A 20,568-nucleotide genomic window follows, 5' to 3' on the forward strand; every position below is an offset into this window, starting at 1 on the left:
CTTCTATTGATCATTAAACAAATATCCAAGGCTAGACTGTTAACTGAGATGCAGTGAGGGCTTTAGGGAAGTCCGAGAGCCGCCCTTTCATAGCGAACACTTTGGGAAGAACTAATAGCTGAGCAGAGTTAAGTCACTGGACAAAGAGGACAAGAGCTGGTGTAGCAGGGCTTTGCTAGTCTACAGCTTTGATTAGAGAATATATCTTCCAGTTAAAAAACATAGGAGGCTGGATAATGCTTCCTTTGGTTTTTCTGTTAATGATTTGACTGCCTTTGAAGGCTAGGAGTACATCGCAGGAGAATGGGAAGACAATAGGGTCCCTTCCCTGCCTCCCTGCCAGTGGTCCAAATGAAAACAGTTTTCAAACAGACTCTATTTAGTATGTTTATTTTTTATTTTTTAAGTAGAGAAGAAAACAGGGAAATATGCCAATGTGTTAAACAGTGGTTTTTGAATGATGGGGTTATGGCTAATTTTTATTCCAGTTTTTTACTCAGATTGGGATTCCCTTTCAAGATTGAATTGTTCATAACTACAGGTTACAGGGGTTTTGGCATTTTTTTTTCTTTTTTGGCTTTTCAAGACAAGGTTTCTCTGCGTATCCCTGGCTGTCCTGGAACTCACTTTGTAGGCCAGGCTGGCCTGGAACTCAGAGGGCCTCAGCCTCTGTCTCCTGAGTGCTGGGATTAAAGGCACGTGCGTTACCACTGTCTGGTGCTTTGGCTTTTCTAATTCCATAGAAGAATTAATTCTCCACATTATGAAATCCACTTGCTAAAGGGCTAGCATGGTGACTGAAAAGTCTTGATAGTCAATAATAAGGATTTAGTTCTCATTTTTTGCCTTATTATTTTTTTTTTTAATAATTTTTTTATTAAGAAAAGAAGAAAAAAAACATAAACAAAAAACAAGTTTCCACCTCCTCCCAGCCTCCCATTTCCCTCCCCCTCCTCCCACCCTTCTCCCCCTCCTCCCACCCTTCTACCCCTCCCCCCACTCCTCTCCCCCTCCCTCTCCAGTCCACAGAGCAGTCCAGGTTCCCTGCCCTGTGGTAAGTCCTAGGTCCTCCCCCCTCCGTCCATATCTAGGAAGGTGAACATCCAAACTGGCTAGGCTTCCACAAAGCCAGCACATTAAGTAGGATCAAAACCCCGTGCCATTGTCCTTGGCGTCTCATCAGCCCTCATTGTTCGCCATGTTCAGAGAGTCCGGTTTTATCCCATGCTTTTTCGGTCACAGTCCAGCTGGCCTTGGTGAGCTCCCAGTAGATCAGCTCCACTGTCTCAGTGGGTGGGTGCACGCTTCGTGGTCCCGACTTCTTTGCTCATGTTCTCCCTCCTTCTGCTCCTCATTGGGACCTTGGGAGCTCAGTCCAGTGCTCCAGTGTGGGTCTCTGTCTCTGTCTCCATCCATCACCAGATGAAGGTTCTATGATGATATGCAAGATATTCGTCAATATTGCTCTAGGATAGGGTCATTTCAGGTTCCCAATCCTCAGCTACCCAAGGAACTAACTGGGAACCTCATGTTGGGCACTTGGGAGCCCCTCTAGGGTCAAATCTCTTGCTCACCCTAAAGTGGTTCCCTTAACTAAGAATTGTGGTTCCGTGCTCCCCTATCCACCTTTCCTTTATCCCAATTCTCCTGATTCCCCAAGTTCCCCCTCCTTCCCTTCTACCTTTTCTCTCCCCATCTCCCCTTACCCCCATCCCACCCCACCCCCAAGATCATAATTTTCTCCCCGGCAATTGGGTCTACTTCCCTTAGCCAAGAGGATAACTATATGTTTTTCCTTGGGTTCACCTTCTTACTTAGCTTCTTTAGGTTCACCTATTGTAGACTCCGTGGCCCTAATTTATGGCTAGAAACCAATTATGAGCGAGTACATCCCATGTTCATCTTTTTGGGTCTGGGACACCTCACTCAGGATAGTGTTTTCTATTTCCATCCATTTGCCTGCAAAATTCGAGAAGTCATTGTTTTTTACCGCAGCGTAGTACTCTAGCGTGTATATATTCCATACTTTCTTCATCCATTCTTCCATTGAAGGGCATCTAGGTTGTTTCCAGGTTCTGGCTATTACAAATAATACTGCTATGAACATAGTTGAACAAATGCTTTTGTCATATGATAGAGCATCTCTTGGGTATATTCCCAGGAGTGGTATTGCTGGGTCCAGGGGTAAGTTGATCCCGAATTTCCTGAGAAACCGAAACACTGACTTCCACAGTGGTTGCACAAGATGGCATTCCCACCAGCAATGGATGAGGGTACCCGTTCCTCCACAGCCTCTCCAGCAAAGGTTATCCTTGGTGTTTTTGACTTTAGCCATTCTGACAGGTGTAAGATGATATCTCAAAGTTGTTTTGATTTGCATTTCCCTGATTGCTAAGGAAGTTGAGCACGACTTTAAGTGTCTTTTGGCCATTTGAACTTCCTCTGCTGAGAATTCTCTGTTCAATTCAGTGCCCCATTTTTTAATTGGGTTAATTAGCATTTTAAAGTCTAGTTTCTTGAGTTCTCTATATATTTTGGAGATCAGACCTTTGTCTGTTGTGGGGTTGGTGAAGATCTTCTCCCAATCAGTAGGTTGCCTTTGTGTCTTATTGACTATGTCCTTTGCTTTACAGAAGCTTCTCAGTTTAAGTAGGTCCCATTTATTCAATGTTGCCCTTAATGTCTGTGCTTCTGGGGTTATACATAGGAAGCGATCTCCTGTGCCCAGCTCCTGTAGGGTACTTCCCACTTTCTCTTCTATCAGGTTCAGTGTGTTCGGGCTGATATTGAGGTCTTTAATCCATTTGGACTTGAGTTTTGTGCACGGTGATAGATAAGGGTCTATTTTCATTCTTCTACAAGATGACTTCCAGTTGTGCCAGCACCATTTGTTGAAGATGCTTTCTTTCTTCCATTTTATACTTTTAGCTCCTTTATCGAAAATCAGGTGTTCATAGGTTTGTGGGATAAAATCCGGGTCTTCTATACGATTCCATTGGTCGACTTCTCTGTTTTTATGCCAGTACCACACTGTTTTCATTACTGTAACTCTGTAATAGAGTTTGAAGTCAGGGATGGTAATGCCTCCAGAAGATCCTTTATTGTATAGGATTGTTTTGGCTATCCTGGGTTTTTTGTTTTTCCATATAAAGTTGATTATTGTTCTCTCCAGATCTGTGAAGAATTTTGATGGGATCTTGATGGGGATTGCATTGAATCTATAAATAGCCTTTGGTAGAATTGCCATTTTTACTATGTTGATCCTCCCAATCCAAGAGCAAGGGAGGTCCATCCATTTTTTGGTATCCTCTTCAATTTCTTTCTTCAATGCCTTAAAGTTCTTGTCAAATAGATCTTTCACTTCCTTGGTTAGATGTACCCCAAGATATTTTATGCTGTTTTTGGCTATTGTGAATGGTGAAGCTTCTCTGATTTCCCTCTCTGCTTCCATATCCTTTGTGTATAAGAGGGCGACTGATTTTTTGGAGTTGATCTTGTATCCTGCCACATTACTAAAGCTGTTTATCAGCTGTAGGAGTTCTTTGGTGGAGTTTTTGGGGTCGCTTATGTACACTATCATATCATCTGCAAATAACGAAAGTTTAACTTCTTCCTTTCCAATTCGAATCCCCTTGATCCCATTATGTTGTCTTATTGCTATTGCTAGAACTTCAAGCACTATATTGAAGAGGTATGGGGAGAGTGGACAGCCTTGTCGTGTTCCTGAGTTAAGTGGGATGGCTTTGAGTTTCTCTCCGTTTAATTTGATGTTAGCTGTCGGCTTGCTGTATATAGCTTTTATTATATTTAGGTATGACCCTTGTATCCCTAATCTCTCCAAGACTTTTAACATAAATGGATGTTGAATTTTGTCAAATGCTTTTTCAGCATCTAATGAAATGATCATATGGTTTTTTTCTTTCAGTTTATTTATATGCTGGATTACATTGATAGATTTTCGTATGTTGAACCAGCCCTGCATCTCAGGAATGAAGCCTACTTGATCATAATGGATAATTTTTCGGATGTGTTCTTGGATTCGATTTGCCAGTATTTTGTTGAGGATTTTTGCGTCGATATTCATGAGTGAGATTGGCCTGTAGTTCTCTTTCCTGGTTGAGTCTTTGAGTGGTTTTGGTATCAGAGTAATTGTGGCTTCATAAAAGGAGTTTGGTAATGACCCTTCTGTTTCTATCTTGTGGAATACATTAAGGAGTATAGGTATTAGATCTTCTTGGAAGATCTGGTAGAATTCCGCATTGAAACCATCTGGTCCTGGGCTTTTTTTGGTAGGGAGGTTTTTGATAACCTCTTCTAATTCTTCGCGACTAACAGGTCTATTTAGATTGTTCACCAGGTCCTGATTTAACTTTGGTATATGATATTTATCTAAAAAAGTATCCATTTCCTTTACATTTTCCAATTTTGTGGCATATAGGCTTTTGTAGTAAGATCTAATGATTCTCTGAATTTCCTCTGTGTCTGTGGTTATGTCCCCCTTTTCATTTCTGATCTTATTAATTTGCAAATTCTCTCTCTGCCGTTTGATTAGCTTGGATAGTGGTTTGTCAATCTTGTTGATTTTCTCCAGGAACCAGCTTTTTGTTTCATTGATTTTTTGTATTGTTTTCTGTGTTTCTATTTTGTTGATTTCAGCCCTCATTTTGATTATTTCCAGTCTTCTACTCCTTCTAGGTGAGTCTGCTTCTTTTTTTTCTAGAGCTTTCAGGTGGGCTGTTAAGTCTCCAATGTGAGCTTTCTCTGTTTTCTTTAAGTGGGCACTTAGTGCTATGAACTTTCCTCTTAGGACTGCTTTCATAGTGTCCCATAAGTTTGAGTATGTTGTTTCTTTATTTTCATTGAATTCCAGGAAGACTTTAATTTCTTTCTTTATTTCTTCCTTAATCCAGCTATGGTTCAATAGTTGACTGTTCAGTTTCCATGACTTTGTATGCTTTCTGGGGGTAGCATTATTGTTGAATTCTAACTTTAATCCATGGTGATCTGATAAGACACAGGTGGTTACTAATATTTTTTTGTAACTGTGGATGTTTGCTTTGTTACCGACTATGTGGTCGATTTTCGAGAAGGTTCCATGAGCTGCAGAGAAGAAGGTATATTCTTTCCTATTTGGATGGAATGTTCTATAGATGTCTGTTAAGTCCATTTGATTCATTACCTCCACTAATTCTCTTATTTCTCTGTTAGGTTCCTGTCTGATTGACCTGTCCATTGGTGAGAGAGGAGTGTTGAAGTCTCCTACTATTAGTGTGTGCGGTTTTATGTCTGCCTTGAATTTTAGCAATGTTTCTTTTATGTACGTGGGTGCTTTTATATTAGGGGCATAGATGTTCAGGATTGAGACTTCATCCTGATGAACTGTTCCTGTTATGAGTATAAAATGCCCCTCTCCATCTCTTCTGATTGATTTAAGTTTAAAGTCAACTTTGTTAGAGATTAGTATGGCCACACCTGCCTGTTTCTTGGGACCATTTGCTTGATAGGCCTTTTCCCAGCCCTTTACTCTGAGTAGGTGCCTGTCTTTGTGGTTGAGGTGTGTTTCTTGTAAACAGCAGAATGTTGGATCCTGTTTTCTTATCCAATCTCTTAGCCTGTGCCTTTTTATAGGTGAGTTGAGTCCATTGACATTAAGTGATATTAATGACCAGTGGTTGTTAACTCCGGTCATTTTTTTTTAGTCGTAGAGTTTGTGTGTTTCCCTTCTTTGTTTTGTGTTGGTGAAGGGTCTCTAGATGTCTGAGGTATTGTGGTCATTGTTGGACTCCTTGGTTAGTGATTTTCCTTCAATTACTTTCTGTAAGGCTGGATTTGTGGCTGCGTATTGTTTAAATTTGTTTTTATCCTGGAAAATTTTATTTTCTCCATTTATAGTGAATGAAAGCTTGGCTGGGTATAGTAATCTGGGCTTGCACCCATGGTCTCTCAGTTTCTGCAGTACATCTATCCAGGACCTTCTGGCTTTCATGGTTTCCATGGAGAAGTCAGGTGTAAGTCTGATAGGTTTACCTTTATAAGTAATTTGGCCTTTTTCCTTTGCAGCTCTTAATATTCTTTCCTTATTCTGTATGCTTTGTGTTTTGATAATTATATGGCGAGGGGATGTTTTTTTTTGATCCAGCCTATTCGGTGTTCTGTATGCTTCTTGAACCTTCATAGGAAAATCTTTCCTTAGGTTGGGAAAGTTTTCTTCTATAATTTTATTAAATAGATTTTCTGGACCATTGAGCTGCCCTTCTTCTCCTTCTTCTACTCCTATTATTCTTAGGTTTGGTCTTTTTATTGTGTCCCATATTTCCTGAATGTTTTGTGATGAGAGTTTGTTGGACTTGCTGTTTTCTTTGATCAGTGTGTTTATTTTCTCTATGGTATCTTCAGAATCCGAGAGTCTTTCTTCTATCTCTTGTATTCTGCTGGTTATGCTTGTTTCTGTAGTCTCTATTCGTTTACCTAGATTTTCCATGTCCAGACGGCCCTCTGTTTGTGTTTTCTTCTTTGCCTCCATTTCAGTTTTCAGGTCTTGAACTGTTTCCATTATCTGTTTGATTGTTTTTCCTTGGTTTTCTAGGGTATCATTCACTGATTTATTCAATTCTTCAAACTTTCTGTTATATTTCTCATCCATTTCTATAAGGGCGTTTTTTACATGCTGTTTAAGGGTGTCAATCACTTTCATGAAGTCAATCTTTTCTCCTTCCTCTTGATTAAGGGGTTCTTGTCCTCCCGTTGTGAGGTCGCTTGTTTCTGGTAGCTTCATGTTGCTTTTCAGCTTGTTGGGCGAATTCTTGCCTTGACGTCGGCCCATCTCTTCTTCCAAATGCTCCCTATGGATCTTCTTTTACCGGATTAGGTCTCCTTGCCTACCAAACGCTGTCTCTCCCCAATGTTGGCTCTCCCAATGCTGGGTCTCCTGGCACCGAAAGATCAGGCCTCCGTGCTGGTTGGGCAGCTCGCAGACAAAGCGCCTACCCCGCTTGGTGCAGGCAGGCCACAGAAACAAAGGAACTGCTGTCCGCCCGGGAGTCCCGGATACTCGGACCCTGCGCCCAGATAGGCTGGGCTGGGCGATGCCACGCGCCTAAAGAGGGCAGTGGGGGCGAAGTGGGGAGGGCTCTGGACGGAAGCTGGGTGGGCCAGGAAGAAAGAGGCAGCAGAGAGCCCAAGCAGGACGGGGGGCCAAGAAACCCCCGAGCTCCCCGTCCCAGGCTGGCGCCGTGGGCCAGAAACTCACCCCAATGCTGGGTCTCCTGGCGCCGAAAGATCAGGCCTCCGTGCTGGTTGGGCAGCTCGCAGACAAAGCGCCTACCCCGCTTGGTGCAGGCAGGCCACAGAAACAAAGGAACCGCTGCCCCCCGGGAGCCCCGGCTACTCGGACTCAGCGCCCAGATAAGCTGGGCGATGCCACGCGCCAAAAGAGGACAGTGGGGGCGAAGTGGGGAGGGCTCTGGACGGAAGCTGGGTGGGCCAGGAAGAAAGAGGCAGCACCCGGGGAGTAGAGGCCCTGCAGAGAGCCCAAGCAGGACAGGGGGCCAAGAAACCCCCGAGCTCCCCGTCCCAGGCTGGCGCCGTGGGCCAGAAACTCACCCCAATGCTGGGTCTCCTGGCGCCGAAAGATCAGGCCTCCGTGCTGGTTGGGCAGCTCGCAGACAAAGCGCCTACCCCGCTTGGTGCAGGCAGGCCACAGAAACAAAGGAACCGCTGCCCCCCGGGAGCCCCGGCTACTCGGACTCAGCGCCCAGATAGGCTGGGCTGGACGATGCCACGCGCCAAAAGAGGGCAGTGGGGGCGAAGTGGGGAGGGCTCTGGACGGAAGCTGGGTGGGCCAGGAAGAAAGAGGCAGCACCCGGGGAGTAGAGGCCCTGCAGAGAGCCCAAGCAGGACAGGGGGCCAAGAAACCCCCGAGCTCCCCGTCCCAGGCTGGCGCCGTGGGCCAGAAACTCACCCCAAATCTTGCCTTATTATTATTATTTCATTTTGAGAGCCTGCATATGGAGAATATGAGCCTTATTTGAGGAAGCTGATCAGTTGTAGAACCGGTTAAAGAGACAAAGGTGCTACTTCCAACCTTAGTGACCGTTACAAATCATTTAATGTCCTGACCTGAAGAGTGGGGTTACTAATAAGACTCCGTGAAGAATGAACAAGTTGGTTCCATTTATAGGCCTTAGACTAACACCTGGTGCCAGCCTCTGTGCTCCTTTCCCTAGGCCAGTGTTGCTACATGTCCACATATGCAGACTAGTCCTTGCTCACAAGTTAGACCCCACTGAGACAGACACATTCCTCATACCTAAGGATAAGAGCTTTACCTAAGGATAGAAAAACCTCCAATGAGCATAAATGAGGGCAAATTCATTGATTTAATTGACTAGAAAATGACAGGCCTTAAAATTTATTATTTAAAACCAAGCATGGTGGTGCCACACCTTTAATTCCAGCACTCAGGAGGCAGAGGCAGGTGTTCTCTGTGGACCTGAGTGATGTAGGTGGGTCTTCTTTCTATGTGATGCTTTCATTGGTTAATAAAGAAACTGCTTGGCCTGATAGATCAGAACATAGGTGGGTGGAGTAGACCGAAAAGAATGCTGGGAAGAAGGAAAGTGAGTCAGATGCCATGGAACCAGCTGCCAGGTCAGACATGCTGAATCTTTCTCGGTAACCTTGTGGTGCTACACAGATTATTAGAAATGGGTTAATCAAGATGTGAGAATTAGCCAATAAGAGGCTGAAACTAATGGGTCAGGCAGTGTTTAAATGAATACAATTTGTGTGTTGTTATTTCGGGTATAAAACTAGCCGTGTGGGAGTCGGGTGGGATGAAAAGCAGGCCTGCTTGCCTCCTCACTACACCTGAGGCCATCTGGTTTACATAGCAAGCTCTAGGATGACCAGGGCTACAAAGTATACACCTGTCTCAAAAAAAGAGGTTATATTACAAAAATTTCCTATGTAAGATCTTATTAGAATAGTAGTGGGAAATAAACACTGTCATTTCAGCTACAGAGTTAAGGATAAGATGTCATTTCTTAACTAAAAGAGTTGGAGCACAGAGCTAAACAGAGAACTCTCAACAGAGGAATCTAAAATGGCTGAAAGACACTTAAGGAAATGTTCAACACCCTTAGTCATCAGAGAAATGCAAATCAAAACAACTCTGAGATTCCATCTTACACCTGTGAGAATGGCCAAGATCAAAATCACTGATGACAACTTACGCTGGAGAGGTTGTGGGGAAAAGGGAACACTTCTGCCCTGCTGGTGGGAATGCAAGCTGGTACAACCCCTTTGGATGACCTGGAGGGTCCCAGGAAAAGTACAGGAATTCATAGGGTCAGAGCCTGCGCCCTGGAGCCCTAACAAGGAGGACTGGACCACTCATCCTCAATAAGCCAAAATCAGAAAGCAGAAAAAGGAGATTTATCCAATGTGGCCACATTAGGAAGAGGAACAAAGGAGTCTAACAACACTCTTTCCTTTATTGTCTACGTCATTCTACGGGGCTTCACAAGATGCTTAGGTTCATGGAGAGGGTCAGGGTGACCAAACAGTGTCTTTTAAAAGTATGTTCATTCTTTCCAGGAGGATTCAGGGATAACCTTGATACCAGCTCAGAATGTTGGGGCATTCTCCTTTAAGAAACAGTGAGCCTAGTTCAGGGCCAAAGCTAAGACCAGTTAGTTGCTTTGCGCAGAGAGAAATCTTAGCTTTTGTTCTTGAATCACTGCAACTAGCCTTGGGGCAAAACTGTTAAGTAATCTTGTTTAGTCATTTTAGGTTCTGGAGAAACTTAGTTCACCCTTACTAGGAGACATATGGCTTTTCCTGCTGTCTAAGAAGTCTAAGAAGTTTTGCATTCGAATGACAAGAAACAAGATCTAAGCTTTAAGTGTCAGCTTGATATCAGGGCAGGGGGTCGGGGGGAGGGAGACCTTAAAAAATTCCAATAACTGGCTGGGTGGTGGCGCACTCGGGAAGCAGAGGCAGGCGGATCTCTGTGAGTTTGAACCCAGCCTGGTCTACAAGAGCTAGTTCCAGGACAGGCTCCAAAGCTACAGAGAAACTCTGTCTCAAAAAACAAAAAACAAAACAAACAAACAAACAAAATCCAACAACCTGAGAACAGGTTAGAGCCAGCAAGAGATTTTCTTCTTGGGTGAATTTGAACCCTTGACTTCTCCCAGTCATCCACTCTCACGGCCCCACCCTTTGCTAAGAGAAGGGATATACCCAGGATAAAGAATGCTAGATTGATTTCTAAGAATCCAACAGGAAACTGTTGCTACAGCAGCATGTAAGAGACCAGACAACCAGCGACTGGCACTGTTTATTAATGAGAAGTATATCTTAAGGTTTAAGTAATCTAATATTGAGCAAAGAAGGTTCTGTTTTTAAATGAGCCATAGGTTACCACAGTTGGATATTGAATGTAGTTGCCCCTTGGTATCTCCTGGAGACTGGCTGGGGGACCAAAATTTGGGGATCCATAAATGCCTTATAAAAAAAACTGCAAAATGAGCTGGCAAGATGGCTCCTAAGATAAAGATCAGAATTCGATTCTGGAAGGAGAAACCAAGTCCCGAAAGTTGTCCTCTGACCTTCACATGCATGAATGCAGGTCATGACACTCACTGTCCACACACACACACACACACACACACACACACACACACAAGCAGAACACACACACACTAATAAATGTAATAAAACCTGTAAAGTATTTACATTTAACCTGCAAATATACCCCATATACTCAGCTAATCATGTGTACATTACATGACTTATAACACCAAATACAATATCATGCTATATATATGGAGAGGAATTTTACTATAATGTTTATGGAATGACAGGAAATATATCTGCACATTCAGACTTTTGCTTAAACCATTCCTGCATTGAAGCAAGGTTGGATCTATGATGTAGGACCCGATACAGAGAGCCCAGGATACGAGGCACACGACTCATGGTCAGGCAGCAGTCTAGGCTGGAGCGGTTGCTGTCTCCGGCCAGGCTAGTTAAACTGTCCTTTGTTCCGTTGGCATGTGATTTTCACAGATATCCTCAGAATTTAAGACAACCTGCACATAAATATTCCTTAGGGTTGTATTTAATTTCATCCATGGATTAATTATTGTACATTCAGTCAATAGAGTATAAATCCCAAGTGCTTGTAGGATTCCTAAATTGGGCTCTAATAAACTTACAGCCTCTCCTGCAATGGATGTGTAACAGACAAGCCATCACAGGATGCTTCGCAACAATGTGAATTATGTGTTCAGTTGCCAGCTAAGCAGGGCTGACATACGATCCAAACCTTAATGTTCCTGCCAGTGATGACTTCTCCCTGTATTTATCTACGCATTGGGTGCAAGGTAACCATGCAGCCAACACCCACTTGGTTTGGACAGTGTTCAGACAAAACAGCATGCCGAGGCTTTTTGTAGAGGCTGCTAAATGAGTTCAGCTGAGTAAAATCAGCATCTTTGGCCTAAAATCCATCCTTGAGGTCAATATTAAAATCAGGTTACCATGTGATGTGCAGCCAGTGGATAAATTCCTTAAAAGGGATTGCTAAGGGATTTACTTTGATGAAAGATTTTTTTTGCATGATTTTCTTCATTGGAATTATTAACCTTTACTTATGATGCTTTTAAAACATCTTTAGAAAACTTCTCCCTCCCTCCCTCCCTCCTTCCCTCCTTCCCTCCTTCCCTCCTTCCCTCCTTCCCTCCCTCCCTCCCTCCCTCCCTCCCTTCCTTTTCTTCTCCATTTCCCTCTCTTTCATTTTAAGTATGTTCTAGCAGTGGAGATGTGAACTTTTAGCTCCCAGGATAGACAGTGGCAGAGTGGGTACGAGCGTGATGTATCAGATATGCCAGGGTTCAGCGTGGGCTATGTGGTCCAGAGAAAAGCTCCAGTGGTCATGACTGACTGTCACTCTGGTCATTGCTAGAAACAGGAATCCCGGAAGTTTCCACCTGTCAGAAGTGTGTTTTAAAACATGTTGGCACCAGGATTAACCCAAGAAAGGAGGTCACCAGGCTCTAAGAAAGCCTTTATTTTAAGTTAACAAAACAAGGCAAAGCCAAGGCTGATGTGGGACAGCATATGTGATTAGAGGACAGCATATGTGTGACCTGCCTTAGAAGGCTTCTCCTCCCATTCTTTCCCTTCTCTGCTTGGTTTTCATTAAATGTAATGCCAGGCAGTGCCACTATGCCAACCTCTCTGCTCTGGCCCTCTGAATGGCAGTGGTATTCTTTTTTTTTTTTTTATTTTTCGAGACAGGGTTTCTCTGTGGTTTTGGAGCCTGTCCTGGAACTAGCTCTTGTAGACCAGGCTGGTCTCGAACTCACAGAGATCCGCCTGCCTCTGCCTCCCAAGTGCTGGGATTAAAGGCGTGTGCCACCACGGGCAGTGGTATTCTTTGTCTAGGTGCTAAGAGTCCCACCCCAGCCTGGGGCACTTGGCACAGCAGGGAGAACAGGGCTTCTACTCTCTGGCAGAGCTGCTGCTGGCACAGTATTCCGACTGCCTTGGTGCTACTTATTATTTTCCTTAGTGGCAGAATTTATATCCCCACGACGACACCCAACTGTAATGCCATGATCTCTCTCGGGGCTCCAGAGAAACTTCCTGCCAGTTTTTGTTTTGTAATCAGAAAGCTGATGTGCTTTATTATGAAGCAAAAAAATAGAAGCAAAGATTTGCTGATCTTCAGCTTGTTTCCTTGCTACCAACCTAAGGCCTGGGAAAGATCACAGGTCTTGGAGTATCTGACTTTACCTATGGATGGAAAGAATAACAGGCCCCATCTGCCTCTCATGAGACAGCAAAACATGTCAGTTACACGGAAGTGTTGCAGGGTGTGTATGTGCTACAAGTTCTACTGAAGGATTTGTCGTCAGAGACTTTTCTATCATAGTATCCACATAGACCCTTTAGTATTCCCAAGTGCCGTGCACAAAGCCTCATTGGTGATTAGACCAGCTTCCTGCTCTTGTTGTTTACCACCACGTCTGGATCTTCTCAGCTGCTCACGGACAAGCTGCTTGAATATAGATAGGCAAGTGGTCTTAAGTTATCATCGCTCTGATGACACCATGGGCAAACACAGCTTGAGGAGGAAAGGGTTTATTTGGCATATATTTCCACATCACTGTTCATTACTGAAGGAAGTCAATACAGGAACTCAAATAGGGCAGGAACATGGAGGCAGGAGCTGATGCCGAGGTCATGGAGGGCTGCTGCTTACTGGCTTGCTCGCTCTGGCTTGTTCATCCTGCCTCCTTATAGAACCCAGGGCCACCAGCCTAGGGGATGCCACCACCCACAATGGACTGGGCCCTCTCCCACTAATCACCAATTAAGAAAATGTTCTACAGGCTTGCTTACAGCCGATCTTGTGCAAAATTTTCTCTCTTGAGGATCCCTTCCTTTTAGATGACAGGATCTTTTTTCAAGTTGACATAAAATTAGCCAACACAGCAAGCCAGAGGGTTTGGCAATTCTCTAGCAATATAGTGTGACAACATGTATTTTTTTTTCCTTCCCAGGGGTGAGTCCCCTGGCACAGATTTGAAGGTAGTTAAATAGGAAATGACACTTCCCATAGGTTGTGTAGGGTGTCATATGTAAAGAAGCTGGTAAAGATGAACAGGAAGGCTGTTGCTGAGCTGACTGTATTTGAAAGCTAGCCTGTGTAGAGGAAAGCAGGGACCAACCACGTCAGAGCTCAGAGGAGCCGTCACTCAGGGAGAGCTTGCATAGCTACCCACTGCCCTCTCAGTGTAGAGTTCAAACCCACTTAGGTGGTACGGGTTCCCTTAGACCAAGATTTGAGCATAAGTGGTTTATTTAGGAGGCCATACTAGAAAGTAGGCAGCAGGTGGAGGAGGAGACTTGGGAGAGGAGAAAAAGGGAAAAGCGGAGGTATCATCCAGCATAGCACACCACGAGGAAAGGTTAACACTGAGTCAGAGGGGGGCAGTATGGTGTGCTTCAGAGACACTCATCACAGGGTGACCGAGCTCCTGGCCAGTCACTGGGAGGGCACTAATGAATAGATATTAGTCCTCTAGAACTTCTACAGGGCCCCAGACACGAGGTCAGAATGGGCGCTCATGGGTGGACAAATGTTGAGGCAGAGGAACAGGTGTGAGTGCTGGCAGCTGACTAAACTGGGTCCATCAACATCTGTCGAACGTGGTTATGCAGGCTTCCCCTCCAGCCTCATCTCAGGATGAGGTGAATGTGAGGGGAGCTATTTTTTTTTGGGGGGGGAAGATAACACTTCCTATATATTATGCTGGGTATCATTTGTAGAGAGACAGATAAGGATTTCCATGGGCAGGTCAAGTGTGGTCAACCCACAGATCTCCAGGGATATCAAAGCCTGCCTGGTTACGAACACTTAAACTCACAAATTCTGTGTTTAAGCTTTTGGCATTTTCTTTGGCTCACCTATACAACGTCTCTGTGAAATAGAGTACCATCGTCCTTGTACAGGTGACGACGTAGGTGTAGAGATGCTAGGAAGCTAATGCTGCTTGCTTATGAATTGAGTCTACCTGCCTCCGCAGCCTGTTCGCTTGCTAAAATGTTCAAATCTTTTAACCTGGGGGAAACGTTTCCCCTTCTTTCTGCCTCTTGCCTATTGAGGAGACTGTGGGTTCCGCTGACTGTGACTATACCATATTTGGGGTCTGACCATGTCATTCTGTATCTCCAGTCCCCAGGAGTTCTGTAGACTGGGAGGCTTCTTGACATGTTTGAGCAATGGACATCATTTCCTGCTGTTGCTGTCCTTACATGGTTCTGCTGTATGGTTAGCTGGTTGGTCAGCAAGCTGATCCTCTTAGTATACACTCTGTGAGGTGGTATTTCTGCAGCATGCTCTTAACCATACATGATAGGACTGTCAGAACATCAACATTCAAACCAGGCAGGAGTTCTGCCAGCACTGATTGTCAGGGTGCCGAGCCTCAATGAAGACTAAAGTTTCTTACAAAGAAATGAGGAAGGTACAGGTCAAATATGCCCCATTTCTATGACCATAGATTAGCCACGCAGGAGACTTCATGTGGCAATACCTGCAAGGCTCTTGCAGACTACAGAGTCTGGGAGACCAGGAGGCACAGGACAGGAGATACTGGTGCAGGGCCCCTTGCCAAGGACACTGCCTTCCTTCACAGACCACCAACAGAAGGAACATGCTTGTTTTTCTCAGACGGAACTAGCTTTGCGTCTTAAGTCAGCCCCTACAGATCCAGAGAACCTACCAGCTTCCACTCCCAGTTATGTCAGGCAGGTGTAATCAGATTTGGTTAAATTCAGAGGCAGACTCCACAGCACCGAGATGGTGACGTTACGACCACTGTGATCTCATCCACTCTCTACTGACTTGGTAAACGATGGCCCTCAGGTATGTCTCTGGATCTGCAGCGGCTTCCCTGAGGGCCCTAAGGGAGGATGCCCTGGTCGGGCCTTTCATTTTCACTGCTCCCCTGCTCCGTTTCCTTGTCATCTGAGTCCCTCCACCCTGACCTACAAGATGCAGTCAGTGATAATTGTGTTTTGCCTGAATATGAAACATAGCAATCTGTAGCACGTGAATGCTACTAGCTCTCCTCTCAGACCCCAGATTTTGCTGGATGGGTGAAGAACACGTGGAAGGATATGCAAGAAAGAAAAGTAATTGCCTGGACTTCTGTTGCAGATTTTAGTCTCATTTTGTTCCTGGACAGTAGCCTAAGTTCTGCACAAGAGGGGCATGTTTCAAAGAAAGATTTTGAGACAAACTGAGTTTTTAGTATGAAGAATAGTTATTGACATAGCTAGTGCTTTTTGCCTAGTGGGGGATACAGTCCTGGGCAGGAAGGTCATGAAGACCAGAGTGGAGAGAGCCTGGTGGAAGCATGTAGGCAGGCCTGAAATGCATCAACATTAATGAGAAAAGAGTAAGCCTTCACTTGGGAGAACTTTAGATCTAGAGTTTTGATGTGGGAGTGTCATATCAATCTGTTGCTTTCATTGGTTAATTAATAAAGAAACTGCTTGGCCTGATAGGTCAGAACATAGGTGGGTGGAGAAACAGAATAGAATGGTGGGAGGAAGAAGGCAGTGAGGTAAGACGCCATGCCTCTCCTCTCCAGGGCAGATGCAATGAAGCAAGCCGCTAGGTCAGACATGCTGAATCTTTCCCGGTAAGACTGGTGCTACACAGATTATTAAATATGAGTTAGGCAAGATAAGTCACTACCTTGTGGTGCTACACACATTAATAGAAATGGGCCAAGCAGTGTTTATATGAATACAGTTTGTGTGTTGTTTTTTCGGGTAAAGCTAGCCGGTGGCTGGGAGCCGGGCGGCAGGAACGCAGCCCGCAGCTCCTACTACAGGGTTTTCAAATGCTTTAGACAATATCTGGTCTTACCGGAGGCCATGGTACTTCAAACCACATACATATTTGTAAACCCAACTTTCACCTTTAAAAATATCCATGGCTGAAGTGATTCTCATCTGTGTTTGGCTATTTCAAATGATGGCAACAACAGATAACACCCAACATATAACACTCCAACTATGCACTGGGTGTCTACACAGGCTTTAGACACACAAGGTGCTAACTTTCCATGGCTCGGCATGTCAAAGTACCTGAAAGCAGCTTAAGAAGCAGCAGGGTTAGCCTGGCTCAGAGTTTCAGAGGCGTCAGTCTCTGGCAGTTGGTGTCATTGCCTGGGCCTTGTGGTAAGGGGTAGGCATATGAAGGGGGACAGCTGTTCACTTTGTGGAGAGAGAGGAAGAGAGGGGGCACATTCTAACATTGTCTTCAAGAGGCGCACCTCTAATGGCCTGATGGCTGGGTTATGCCTCATCTCCTAAGTTCTCCTTACTTCTCAGCAGTGCCATTCATCACTGGCCAAGCCTTCAACTGTGGCTTTTGGGAGACATTCAAGACCCAGCAATAACTAATGTTTTTGTTTAACTTTTATACTAGTGATGTGATGGCAATCCTGTCATTGTTAACAACGGTAACATTTTAACATTAAGCAATGATAACTGAGAGGGATTAAGTCACCTACACTGAGTCACACAGCCAGGAATGAACAGGAAAGTTATGGGTCTAACCTCAGTTCTTGCTATGTCTTGATGTAGAAAACCATAAATACGTGAAGGGTAGTGATAATGAACTCTCTTACCTTTATGTGATCTCTTTTTCTCCCTCTCTCCCTCCCTCATTTCCTTCCCCCTTTCATCCCTCTCTACACTTAATCCAGAACCCAACTTCTAAAGTTTCCCCTATGTGGTTTTTTTTTTTTTGGAAGAATTTGATACCTTATTCTCTCATCTGCCCCAGGCTCTTGGGAAAGAACTCTTGGTTTCTACTTAGTGCTAACACTTCAGAATAACATAGAAAAGAATCTCTAAATTCTCATCAAGCTGATAATGAGCTTTATCGCAGCACAAATGAAGAGCAGGGACCGTCTGAATTTGCAGCTGTCAGTCTGTAATGGTCTTCCTCACCACACAGCTGTATGGCCTCTAGTGAAGCCTTTGAGTGATTTCCTATGAAGAAAACCTCCCTGGAAGCAGAACTTTGCTTTTAAGAAGTCAAATTCCATGCCAAGGAAATGTGCCAGGAAGAATATGGCATCTCCATCCTCAGAAAACAGATGGATGACTTCCCTTCCCGAGGCTGACCTGCATTCTCCCCGGATGCTCACCACACATTTCATTCCCCCCTTGTTTGGTCCCCTGAGCCTGCGGAATAGGACACATATTTTGAAGTAGTGACCTCCTCGCTCAGAAGGTGAAAGGATGTGTCAGCACATTCCACAGTTGTTAAGAGACTTTCAGATGTTCCTGTGTGGGATTGACCAACCTCCTGGGAAGCCAACTTAGTCTAGAAGTCTTGGGTCATGTTTCTGAACACTCACAGTGAACTGCCACCACACTGATACATGCATCAATAGTGCTGCAACCAGGCAGCTGGGTGAAATACTCTCTCACAGTTACAGCGGTAACTAGCCTCAGACCCCCTCATTCCCTCAAGTCAAGCAGTATTTGATTTAGCCCAATTCTAACAGAACAAAAGAACTCAGAACATGTGTTTGGATGGGCTTTATCTTTAAGCACCAAGGTCCTGCTTTTGGAAACTTTTGGAAAAGTTTCGTTCTCTTGCTTCAGCTCTGATTTTCTTTGCCAAAAGAGTAGCTTTTCTTTAAAATAGAAAAGTTAAAAGCAGGGTAACTAGTGCAGCATTGTGGACAGGAATGAATGTGGTTGACACCAGGAAGCAAGTGTCTAAAGCTATCTCTTTCTCTACTAGCACTGCAAGTTACTCATTTTTCTCACCTCTTACTCACACAAGGCATTGTATCATGTGAGTCATGTGACCTGTGACCTGAGTTAGAGGCAGTAGCTGATGAAGACCTTGGATCCAGGAGCAGAGATAATCCAAGTGCCATTGCTTTCTGGCTGCGTACCTCTGCACTTCTGAGGGTTCTAAAGACTAACTAGAAGAGTACATCTTTTAGGGTTATTATAAATATTAAGTCAGGGGGTGAAGCATGTAGAGGAGAGACTAGCATGGTGGCGGCTTATAAGTTCATTAATAATGACAATACTATAAGAAATAAAGCCTCACAGACCTGTTAAGCTTTGACACCTGTTGCTAGGATGAGGAGATAATGATTCAAAGCAATTTCTAAGCAGCTCAAGATGAAGTCTGGGTTTAATCAAGCTCTTACCTGGTGTAGGAGGTCCTTCTGTCTATATGTTGTTTTTATTGGTTAATGAATAAAGAAACTGCCTTGGCCTAGTTCATAGGGCAGAACTTAGGTAGGAGGAGAAAACAGAACTGAATGCTGGGAGGAAGAAGGACAGAGCCAGGGAAGCCATGGGTCCCCTGCCTGAGACGGACACCAGTTAAAATCTTGCCGGTAAGCCACAGCCATGTGGCGATACACAGATTAAATGGGTAAATTAAGATGTAAGAATTAGCCAATAAGAAACTAGAGCTAATGGACCAAGCAGTAATTTAATTAACACAGTTTCTGTGTGGTTATTTTGGGTGTAAGCTAGCCAGGCAGCCGGGACAAACAAGCGGTCCCTCCTTACAACACTTACCTGTGGTTCATGCTTGGGCTTCACTTTCCCAGGCTGGACAATAAGACAAAAATGGAGCCCGTGAGATGTTTTGAGCTGTAACAGTCTATACACTCACTGCTCTTTGTCCTGTTCTCTGATTGATGTCATCAGTTTTAAATATACTCAGATCTCGGTTCGTCTACCAAGTTTTTATTTTGCCTTTCTGTGATAATTTTTCTCATTGCTGTGATCAAATACCTGGCATAAAAGCAATTTCCAGGAGGAGGTGCCTATTCTGGCTCATGGTTTGAGGGCCACAGTCCCTCATGACAGGGAAATCATGGTAGTGAGCATTCAAAGCAGTGGCCAGACCTGGTTCACAGTTAGGAAGCAGAGTGGTGCTCCATTCACTTCCTCCTTTATGTTCAGTTTAGGAGTCAGCCCATGGCGTGGGGCTGTCCACTCTAAGGATGGCTCTTCCTGCCTCCATTAAATCTCTCTCTGGAAATGCCAGAGCATCATAGGCATGTTCAAATTCATGTCTGTGTGTCTCCTGTGTGAGTCCAGTCAAGTTTACATTGAAGATTCACACCCGCTGTCTTCGAAGGGCCAGTTATTGGTTACAGAAAGCATGACCACGCTTACATTCCCATCTCCCTCCCTCCATAATGCTTTTCTCGCTATTAGTGCTCAGTTGGGAGTACTCTTATGAAGGTAGTGAGGACTTCCTTTGGTGTGGCCATTTTTAGTTTCTCTCTGACTTGGTATCTCTGTAGAATTCAACAAGTCAAAGGGTAAGGATCCATTGCCATTTGCTGGGTTTCTCTTCTCTAGAACCCTACCATAATGTTTGTCAGACCTCCTGCTGAAACACAGAATGAGTTGCATGTGGCTGGGAATCTCATGGCCTATCATCCCACTCTTCCATTTGATGTTTTTAGTGGGGTTCTTTCCACAGCAGTCACTGAGAACTATCTCCTGCTCCTGTATAGCTGTGCCTTCTTTCAGCATGCGCCCATGCAGCAGTAACTGATAACTATCTCCAGCTCCTGTCTGGCCATGCCTTCTTTCAGCATGTGCACATACTGGATTCATTCCTTTCCTTTCCTTTCCTTTCCTTTCCTTTCCTTTCCTTTCCTTTCCTTTTTTTGTTTTAAAACAAAGTAACATGAACATATTGCATATTTATTTTTTACACACAAGTGTGGATGTTTTCTAGGCTATCTACCAAGACTGACTTTATGAGCCGTAGAGCATTTCTGTTTACCAGTTTGCAGCATCTTTATGTGAGCTGTCACCTTTCAGCTCAGATTTAGATTGAGGCATGCTCACAGAGCAGGAAACTGTTAGGTGATTCTGCTGCAACAATGGCTCATTTAAGCCAACTTTACCCAGTATCTGTCTGTTGAAACCCCTGCCGACTTCTTGCTTCTCTTCTCCTCCACTACACTAATGGGA

The sequence above is a fragment of the Microtus oregoni genome, unplaced genomic scaffold (assembly GCF_018167655.1).
Source record: "Microtus oregoni isolate MIOR12 unplaced genomic scaffold, Mior012 000045F_ref0000178, whole genome shotgun sequence".
Lineage (NCBI taxonomy): Eukaryota > Metazoa > Chordata > Mammalia > Rodentia > Cricetidae > Microtus > Microtus oregoni.